General features: G+C 47.0%; 1 long non-coding RNA gene across 1 annotated transcript; it reads left to right on the top strand.

The window, feature by feature from the left end:
- Positions 1 to 428: 428 nt before the first annotated feature.
- On the top strand, positions 429 to 8,379 carry LOC132666986 (uncharacterized). Its single transcript, XR_009604929.3, has 3 exons — positions 429 to 691; positions 1,128 to 1,408; positions 4,940 to 8,379. It is a non-coding gene; the product is annotated as an uncharacterized LOC132666986 (long non-coding RNA).
- Positions 8,380 to 10,825: the final 2,446 nt, after the last annotated feature.

Here is a 10,825-nt window from a genome sequence, read left to right as displayed (position 1 = left end):
AAAAAACAAAAAACCTTCAACTTTTGTAAAACACTCAAGGAAAGGGGTGCCTGGGTGGCTCAGTCGGTTGAGCATCCGACTTTGGCTCAGGTCATGGTTTCATGGTTCCTGAGTTTGAGCCCTGTGTTGGGCTCACTGCTGTCAGTGCGGATCCTCTGGCCTGCCCTCCACCCCTCCCCCACTCACTCTTTCAAAAATAAGTAAAACATTTTGAAAAAAACCACTCAAGTGAAGATGTTGACTTGTCTGAAATTCACAGGGATGATAAAAAGTAGCAATATGCATCTAGTATTCACTGACATATTGATGGTGTTTAAAGCCATGAGAAGAGAAGGGACCACTAAAAGGTGAGCATAAACAGGAAAGGGACCAAGAATAGAAAGAGAGAGGTTTTGGGGTTTTGGGGTTTGGTGTTTTTTGTTTTTTTTTTTTGCTTTTTTGTTTTTTATTAAATAGTTAATGTAATCCTCTTGAAATTAGCAGTAATTACAGATGCCATTTATTGAACCTGGCACTGAGGTGTTCCATGCATCTCACTGAATTCATCCAACAGTATCACAAGACAAACTGAGGCTGACAAGGGAAGTGCACGCAAAGAGGAACTTCAGGAAGAGATGAGCAGAAGGGAACGTTAAGAATGGATGAGAACAGCAGAGTGAAGGAAACTGCTGAGGCAGAGCACAGTTTACAGGTAAAGGAAAGCCTTGGGGAAGTTTTTTAAACCCTCAGACACCCAGTTTCCACATGTGTGAAACGGGAATAATAATTACCTTGCAATTAGTGTGAAAATTAGAAATAATATGGGGATACCTGGGTGACTCAGTCAGTTAAACATCAGACTCTTGATTTCGACTCAGATCATGATCTCATGGTTTGTGAGATCGAGCCCCACATCAGGCTCTATACTGGCAGCATGGAGCCTGCTTGGGATTCTCTCTCTCTCTCTCTCTCTCTCTCTCTGCCCCTCCCGCACTTGTGTTTTCTCTCTCTCTCAAAAGTACCCAAAACACTGCACCTAGAAAACATGCAATAATGGAATAGCTATAAGGCCTATGAATGTTATTTATTGTATTTAGCCCTATTCTGTCATCCAAATAGAATGAAGGTACCCCCCAAATCCTTACTAGGTGTGGGTGCACATAGGAGTGGAAAAGACTGAAGAGCAACAAGGGTGAAGGCGGACAGGAAAGGAAGGGCCTTCAGGGTGTGCATCCAACATGGACTTTGTGGCATGACCAGCATCCAAATGGAAGAAGTGAAAAATGTTTCCCAAGACCTCTAGGACCCCATTCGTTTGCATGATCAGTGAGTGGGCTCACCTCCTGGCTGTGGACAATATCTCCGGATCCTTTCAAGGATACGGGCTCAAGCCACATGAAAAGAAGAAAATCTACAAATCAAGTCAAAGGTAAAGCTTTTGCTATTTATTATTACTATTAATTATTTTATTTTATTATTTTATTTATTATGTGAAGTATAAAGCTACATCAATGAGTCCATGCTGATGTCGATAAATTGCTGAATAAGTCTCCCATACAGAAGAACTCCAAATAGGTTTTTTAGATACTCTCTCCTCAAGAAAGTGGAGCATAACTGCCCCTCCTGAAGCGTGGGCTGTCCTTAGTGAGTTGCTTCCAAAAGGAATAGCATGAAAAGGGCGGGGATGTAACTTCACAGTGGAGAAATCTGGCAAACAACCTCGGCTAGGCAATCAAGCTTGACATCAACAGTGATAAATCATATTGATAGTATGTGTGTTGATACAATGTAATAAGAACGGCATTTTACCCCCTTGGCCTTCATCCCCAAAACACATGAACCCCGGTAGGAGAACATTGACAAACCCCAACTGAGAGACATTTTACAAACTACCTGACCAGTGCACTTCCAAACTGTTCAAATCACTGAAAACAAGAGAAGTTTGAGAAACTGTCCCAGCCAAGAGGAGCTTCGGGAGACATGTGGCATCCTGGATGGGACTCTCGAACAGCAAAGGACATTAGGTAAAAACTAAGGAAACCTGAATGAAATATGGACTTTAGTTAATAATATATCAACATTGGGGGCACCTAGCTGGCTCGGTCAGTGGAGCATGTGACCCTTGATCTCTGGGTTGCAAGTGCGAGCCCCATGTTGGGTGTCGAGATTACTTAAAAAATAAAAATCTTAGGGGCACCTGGGTGGCTCAGTGGGTTAAGTGTCTGACTTCAGCTCAGGTCATAACCTCGTGGTTCATGGGTTCAAGCCCCGCATTAAGCTCTGTGGTGACAGCTCGGAGCCTGGAGCCTGCTTCAGATTCTATGTCTCCCTCTCTCTGCTCCTTCCCTGCTTACACTCTGTCTCTCAAAAATAAACATTAAAAATTAAAAAAATCAAAAATAAAATAAAAACAAGAATAATATATCAATATTGCTTGATTGGTTATGACAAATGTACCATACTAACATAAGATAATAATAACAGGGAAAGTGGGATCCAGGTATATGGGAATTCTCTGTATCCTCTTTGCAGCTTTTTTGTAAATTTAAAACTGTTCTGTAATTAAAAGTTTATTTTATATTTATATATATATATATATATATACATTAAAAATTTTTTTGTAATGTTTATTTTTGCGAGAGACAGAGACAGAGTGCAAGTGGAGGAGGACAGAGAGAGAGGCAGACACAGAATATGAAGCAGGCTCCAGGCTCTGAGCTGTCAGCACAAAGCCTGATGCAGGTCTTGAACTCATGAACAGCAAGATCATGATCTGAGCCGAACTTGGACACTCAACCAACTGAGCCACCCAGGCGCCCTATGTATACATACTTTTACAAGTAAAACACATATATAGATATAATACACACACACACACACACACACACACAATTTTTTTTTTCCCCTTTCTCTCTTCTTTTTTTTTCAAGTACAGCTTGACACTGGACACAAAGAATGTTTTTTGGAATCATTTTATTCCTGACTCTGGAGGAGGTGGCTGAAGTCCTGGTTTCACTGTAAAAACACAGGAAACAGTGGGGGACAAGTGTGGACAAAGGCATGTGGATTCCTGGACAAGCAGAAGGGGGTGCCAATTAGTTGGAACAATGGAAAATGTCAGAGAGAGGCAGAGAGACCCATATCTCATCCCACCTACTTTTTAAAAAAATTATGTTTATTCATTTTTGAAAGACAGAGAGAGAGCACAAGCAGGGGTGGGGTGGAGAGAGAGGGGGACACAGAATCCGAAGCAGGCTCCAGGCTCTGAGCTGTCAGCACAGAGCCCGACGCAGGACCCAAACTCACGAACCACGAGATCATGACCTGAGCCTAAGAAGGACACTCAACCGACTGAGCCACCCAGGCACCCCGAATCCCACCTACTTTTAAAAACTCATGCCTACTCTGAACCTAGTAGAAGAAGTAGTCCAATGCTGGGTAACACTAGCTTAAAAAATGAAAGGAAGGAAGGAAGGGAGGGAGGGAGGGAGGGAGGGAGGAGAAGAAAAATAGAGAAAAAGAAGAGGGAGAGAGAGAGAAAGAATTTCCTTTTTAAAAATAACTCTCATTTAAAACAACTTTCTGGAATGTTAGCAGTATTTCACAATGCAGACATCTCAGTTTGGCAGCTTGATTGATTTCCTGATTTCCAGGAAAACTGAGCTGTCATCTGGTCCCTACTAGGCTGCGTACCCTCATGAATATGCAGTTCTTACAAAATGTGAAATGGTTGCTGAAGAAGAGAAACTTAATTCTTTCTGACATATCGCTCCAAGCCCTCCACTGCCTCAAAGAGAAAGAAAACCAGTGGAAAAACTTTCCTCCTTTCCACATAAAGGAGAGGGTGAAGAATTCCTGACAATCCGTTTCCCTGGGCGTCTTCCCACGCACCAGAGGTTCTGGACCCCTCTGTTGGGTGATGAGTCAGAGGAGAACAGTGCACCTGCACGGTTTTGTGTGATACCTACTCAACCGAAAGCCGGAGAGCAGCAGCCATGGCTTCTGTTCCCTGGAAGCCCGAGAGCACTGACTGCCACCCTCAGCATGTGTTTCGAGCGCCTCCTGGTACAACCATAACAACGGTGGAAAAGACTAACATTTACTGTGCACTCTGTATGCACTCACCCCTCACCAGTCCTGCACGGTGTGCTCTTCTATTATTCCATTTCAGACGAAGAAACACAAGGCTCAGAGAAGTATCCTGCCCCACACACCTGGTATGATGGTTAATTTTATGGGTCAACTTGGCTAGGCGATGTGCTCAGTTATTTGGTTAAACACGAGTTTGATGACGCTGTGAAGAATTTTTATTTTTTTTATTAAATTTTTACTTATTTATTTGTTTTTTAAGTAATCTCTACACCCAGTGTGGGGCTTGAACCCACAACCCCGAGATCAAGAGTCACATACTCCATCAACTGAGCCAGCTAGGCACTCCTGCTTCGACGGATTTTTGAATATGAATAACATTTACAATCAGTGGACTTAAACATTTTTTTAATGTTTATTTTTGAGAGAGAGAGAGAGACAGAGTGCAAGCGGGGGAGGGGCAGAGAGAGAGGGAGGCACAGAATGTGAAGCAGGCTCCAGACTCTGAGGTGTCAGCACAGAGCCCGGTATGGGGCTTGAACCCTTGAACCATGGGTTCATGTCCTGAGCCAAAGTCAGACGCTTAACCGACTGAGCCACCCAGGCTCCCCAACAACCAGTGACTTTAAATAAAAGCAGATTACCTCCCATAACGTGGGTGGACCTCATCCAAACAGTTGAAGGTCATCAGAGCAAAAGCCGAGGTTTCCCGAAGAAAAAGGAATTTGGCCTCATGAGTGTAATATAAAACTCCTGCCTGAATTTCTAGCTTGCCAGCCTGCCCTACAGATTTCAAACTTGCCAACACCACCCCCTCCCCGGAGAGGTGAGCCAGTTCTTTAAATTCCACTCTTTTTCTCTTAACCCCAAGGCTTTTTGTCTGCAAAGCCCCTGTTCTGCCCTCCACACAATGCAGCCTCCCAGACCCCAGAGTCATAATATAAGCCAAGAGTGACCGGGACGTAGTCTCTTGAGGACCTACTGAAGGAGGATTTGATGTGGAGACCAGGTGAGTGAAGAAAAGTGCTGTTTCTTTCTTTCTTTTTTTTCTTTAATTATAGTGTTGTAATTTTATTTTTTAAGTTTATTTACTTTGAGAGAGTGCCTGCATGTGCACACACACATATGCTCAGGGGAGGGGGAGAGAGAGAGAGAATCCCAAGCAGAGCTCGACACAGGGCTCAATCTCATTGAACTGAGATCACTTGATCGCTTGATCAAGTCAAGAGTTGGATGCTTAACTGACTGAGTCACCCAGGCACCCCGGAAGTGCTGCTTCTGAGAAGGAGGAAGGGAAGATGACAGGAAGATGGGATGAGCAAGGAGAAAAGAGGATGTGGTAGAAAAAAATCACACTTAATGTTCATTGAGTGCTTCTTGTGTGTCAGACACTGTCTTGAATGCTTTCCTTCTATTAATTTCATTTTTGGGGTATGGAAACAGATGCCCAAGATCACACGGCTGGTTAATGGCAGGCAGCGCACGTCCAGAGCCCAAAACTTAACCAGTGTTGTGCACAGGGAAAGAACGGGGATAGAAAGAGGCACCGCTCTTCTGATGGGGGCTAAAAAAGAAGAGGCCGGGCGAAGTTAGAGCTTCTAAAGCCAAGGCCCTGTTCTATTGGGCTGGGCTCCTCCTCAGAATTACACAAAAGTTCTGGGATCTTCTGGACCCCACGACACAAAGAAAACGTCTCTGATAATCCTTCTGTGCCTAAAACCACTGTGATGGTGCACGAGTTAAGAATGTGTGACCTACACGTAGGAGAATCTCTGAGTGATGGTGCCTTCGGCTACAAAGTTATGTAGTTATTTCATATAATAAGAAGCCTGGAGGCAGGCAGTCCCTGGAGTGGTGTCATCAGCTTCCTGATGTCTCCAAGAAATCAGGACCCTGGCATCCTTACGTTTTATCATCCTCAGTGTATGGACTTTTTAGCCTTGGGCTTGTTTCCTCATGGTTACAGAATGGCTGCCAGAGCTGCAGAGCTCACAAAACCATCTTCAGGGCAGATGGCAGGTACACACCACCTAGATCTCCTTCCCAGACTTCCCCTAAGTCCTCTTGGGCAGAACTGAGTCCTAAGCCCACAAGCAGCAGAGAGAATTAGCTCCTTTGGTGTAGAACAATCATGGGTCACCATCTGGGGCTGGGGGAGAGGCCCACGTTTCTGTGCAGGTTGCAGCCTGAACAAAATGTGGGTTCTTGAAAGAAGAAGGGAGGGTGGCTGATGGATAGGAAACCAACTGTGTCTGTCACAGAAGTCCCCTGTCCCAGTCCACAGGGCTCTTTCAGGTCCATGGTTCTGATGCCACAGGATACACTTGTCACACAGGAATTTCAGCCAAGACTAGGAGCCCTGGGCTCCCAAGCATACTCAGCAGCCTCCTCTTGAGTTTTGCAAGGGTGTTGACAAGGAGCTGGTCACAGTCTCAAAAGAATATGGGGACCAACAGGCCCACTACTTCTCATACCTACTCACCTCCCAACCTGTTCTCTTCCCAGAATCCTAGCAAAATATTCTCAAAGATGAGACCTTGGGGATAACAGAGAAATAAATGCCTTTCTCACAGCTTCCTCTGTTGGCCAGTTAACACAAACCCATCTCTAGGCTTGGCTGTCTTCATGCCTGTGGTGGTTGGGGTGACAGGGACAGTAATGCAGTTCTCAATAAATCACCACACCACTGTCACAGTGGAAAGAACAGTATATGGTAGGTAGGAGGCCTGGGCCCCATCTCTACTCTGGAACCCAATGTCTTCATCACTAAAATTGTTTAGAGGAAATGCGGTAAAGTTGGGATGGGAGAATTCCATGCAGTTTGCAAACTAGTTATGGAGGCCTCGGCAGATTCCTGAGCAAAATGCCCCAGTCAGACCTTTCCTACTGGACTATGAGGTTAGGAGACACAGAGAAATGGGGAGGGGGGTGTAATATGTGTTGTAGGCTTCCAGGTGCAGATGTGAAAGTTTCCAATCCAGCTCTGTGATTACACAAGACGGAGGACGGGGTGAGAGGGAGTGGGTGCAGGTGGTGGTGGGGCTGGGGGATCAGTTAAGAAATAGCAGAGGTTGGGGCACCTGGGTGGCTCAGTGGGTTAAGTGTCTGACTTCGGCTTAGGTCATGATCTTACAGTTTGGTTTGTGAGTTTGAGCCCCACATCAGACTCTTTGCTGCCAGCACAGAGCCTGCTTCAGATCCCTGTCCCTTCTCTCTGTCCCTCCCCTGCTCACTCTCTCTCTCAAAAATAAACACTAAAAAAAAAAGAAAGAAAGAAAGAAAGAAAGAAAAAAAAGAAATAGCAGAGGATATGTAAAGTCACATTTTAGGGGTAGCTGGGTGGCTCAGTCGGTTATGCATCTGACTGCAGCTCAGGACAGGATCTCAGGGTCTGTGGGTTCGAGCCCCACATGGGGCTCTGTGCTGACAGCTCAGAGTCTGGAGGCTGCTTCACATTCTGTGTCTCCCTCTCTCTCTGCCCCTCCCCTGCCCTCTCTCTCTCTCTCCCTCAAAACTAAATACACATCGGGGGTGCCTGGGTGGCTCAGTCAGCTAAGCATCTGACTTCGGCTCAGGTCATGATCTCACAGTTCGTGAGTTTGAGCCGCGCATTGGACTCTGTGCTGACAGCTCAGCCTGGAGCCTGCTTTCCGATTCTGTTGTCTCCCTCTCTTTCTGCCCCTCCCCCATTCATGCTCTGTCTCTCTCCGTCTCAAAAATAAACATTAAAATTTTTTTTTAAAAAAGTCACATTTTAGTTTCTATAACAAGGGTTCTTCACTGGGTCCACCAATCACAGACTGCACCCTGTAATTCAGACTCCGTGAACTTGGGTTGAAAAATATTACGATTTTCCGGCCACTTGCTGCCATGTCCTCGGTTCTAAACAGAGGCTGCAGACTAAGGTCATATGAGCAGCATCGATAGAAAGCACAGAGCTTTTCATTCCCCTCTACAGTTGCTGCAGTTATCTTGAAACATCGTTCATGCTCATTTCTACTTCAGATTTGTGGTTTATCAGGCTCACGGCTAGATCTTGTTATCTAATGCGTTAATAAAGAAACCCATGAATTACAACATCACACATTTAAATGTTTTCACAACTGTATTTCAACATAACTGGCTTCTGCTGTAATCCTGTGTGTTTCAATTTATGTTTATGAAAATATTGTTTTGAGAAGGGATCCAAGGCACAGAAAATGGTTAAGAGCCCCCCACCCAGAGGTGCCTTGTTGTCACTGGCCCAGAGCGAGGGCAGAGGTTCCACATCTGCAGGAGGGATTAGATGAGAATTCCCAGGAAATCTCCGGGCAGGGGACCAGGGGTGAGGCCTCCATGGTGACATCTCACTGAGATCTTCGATTTGGTTGAACGGTGTCGAGTCTCTGCTGCCCGTTGTGAAAAGGGAGAAAGTCACTAGCTTCTTACCTTAAATCACAGGAGGATTTAGGGAGGATCACAGAGCCCCGAGCTCACTGTGGATTAGAGGGAGGGGGCACCCCAGCACTAGTGCTTAGGGAATTGTTTCAACTGAATTTAACGACACAAAAGCCTGGAGTGGGGAGAAGAGGTAGGAAGACATTCCTCCCTCCTCAGAAGTGAGTTTCCCACACCCTGGTAGGGAACCAAAGCTCTCTCTCTGTGCCAGGGGAAAGCTGATCCCTTCCCCTTTCAAACAAGCCTGTGGCCCCTCAGGCACTGGGTCATTCACACGCACCGGGCTCTTCCCGGCAGGGACAGTTCCAGCCTCCCATCAGCTGCCCCTCACTGGGAACAGCGCCACCCCTAACACACCAGGCAAGCCCTGGCCTGGGTGACACTGGTGGCCGGGCCCCGGCTGTAGGCCCCAGTGGCCTTGGGAGAAGAGCTGCACATTGTACAAGGACACCCTTCCTTTCACAGAGGAGGAGATCCAGTGTGCTGTCACTGAACTGTCTCCAGTCCCTGAGTTTGGCTTCCCTATCTCTGTCAGGAAATTTCAAGCTTCCCTGCCTATCGCAGGCAAAAACAACCTTGTCCACCAACAGGAGGGACACAGAGACTCGTCAGAGGTCCTGCAGGCCGATTCTGAGAGTAGCTGAGCCCAGTCCCCCAGCCAGCCTATAATTGGACTCGTTTCCTGTCCCTCCAGCCATGTGCCCGACGGGCAAGGCCAGAATCCATGAACCCCTTCCCACTGCCCGGCACTGTCACCTCCCTTTGGAGAAACTTCCCGGGTTCGAGAGGATTGTAGGGAAGGGGTTGAAGTGACACACAGAAGTTTACTTCTGGGATGGGGAGGGACTGGAGGGACACTGGGATGATGGGCAAAGGCCTGGGAGTTTGAAAGCCTAGAAATTTTCGGGGGAGCAACTCTAAGATGCAGGCCAGGGCCACCTGCTTCTGCTTCCTGCTTTGTTCTCTGCCCTTGATACTATGCAGTCTGGTGGGGGCAGAGACATGATCGGCAGGACCCTGGGACGACATCTGCCCATTCACAGATAGCTGTCCCAAGCAGGGCTCACAGTGTGCTATGGGGAGGGGAGGCAGAACCACACGGACTGTAACAGACTGTAGCTACCGCCCACAGAGGGCCTGGGGCAGAGGGAGGAAAACACCCATTCTCTTAGGGAGGATTATGGAGAACTTCTTCTCCCATCCAAGTACTAACCAGGCCCGACCCTGCTTAGCTTCCGAGATCAGATGAGATCCGGCGCGTTCAGGGTGGCATGGCCGTCGATGGAGAACTTTCTTGTCGATGGCGGCCTGAGGCAGAGTCTCGAAGGCTAAGGAGGATTTTCCTAAGTGAGGAGGGGGGTGAAGGACCTCCTAGGCAGAGGCTCTGAAAGAAGCTCCAGGCCCACCTGGGGAGCAGTCCTGGGACTCGTGCCCTGAGCTTCACTGTGCAAATGGGGGCTGTGCGTGTGATGGCTCTCAGGAGATGGGGTCTTGTGGTTAAGGACATTTGGCAAGTTCAGGGTTAATGTTGAGCAGACCTCTTTACTGACGGACTTGTCAGAACCTTTAACCTGTTCATGTGCAAAGTGAGCCCCGTGGTGTATCGCAGGACTGGTGGTCTGGCAAGTCACGTTGGGGGGAAGGAAAATAGGAGGCAGTAGGAGTACATGATGTTAGGTAGGATGCCAGGCCAAGGAGACTGGACTGTGTCCTTGGGACCAGTGAGGAGTCTCAGAAGGCTGAAAGATTTAACTGAGGGATTTTGACTCGGGGGACTTGGGGCAGTTTAGTAACCAGCAAGGTGAGGGCTGTGGCAGGACATGGCCAGCCCCTCTCTCCTTGACGGCAGGTTCACCCTGTGGGAGAGGAAGCAGAATCCATGGACATAGGCAGAGAAGTTCAGAGAGGCAGGCTAGAAGGTACAGAAGGCTGAGCCACCATTGAATCCAAGTGTGGGTTAAGTGTCTTGGGCCCAGTGGTCAAGGCTGCTCGGTTCAATTCCCGACATCCCTACTCCCTGGCTGTGGGTATCAGACCCTATCTCCCTGGGACCTCAAGCTTTTTTCTTCTCTTTTTTTTAAAAGTAGACATGGTTTCTTTAGAGCAATTTTAGGTTTGCAGAAAACTCATGCCAAAGTACAGAAAGTTCTATATACTCCCTCCCCAACACTCCTCCCGCCCCTGCCTCACAGTTACCCTATTATTAACAGGTTGCATTAGTGTGGTCCATTTGTTACAAGTCCAATACTGATACATTATTATTAACTAAAGTCTATGGTTTACTTGAGGGTTCACCCTGTGGTATTTTCTGCTGGTTTTC

Source organism: Panthera onca, chromosome B2, assembly GCF_046562875.1.
Source record: "Panthera onca isolate mPanOnc1 chromosome B2, mPanOnc1 haplotype 2, whole genome shotgun sequence".
Lineage (NCBI taxonomy): Eukaryota > Metazoa > Chordata > Mammalia > Carnivora > Felidae > Panthera > Panthera onca.
This window is presented reverse-complemented; position numbering and strand designations above follow the sequence as displayed.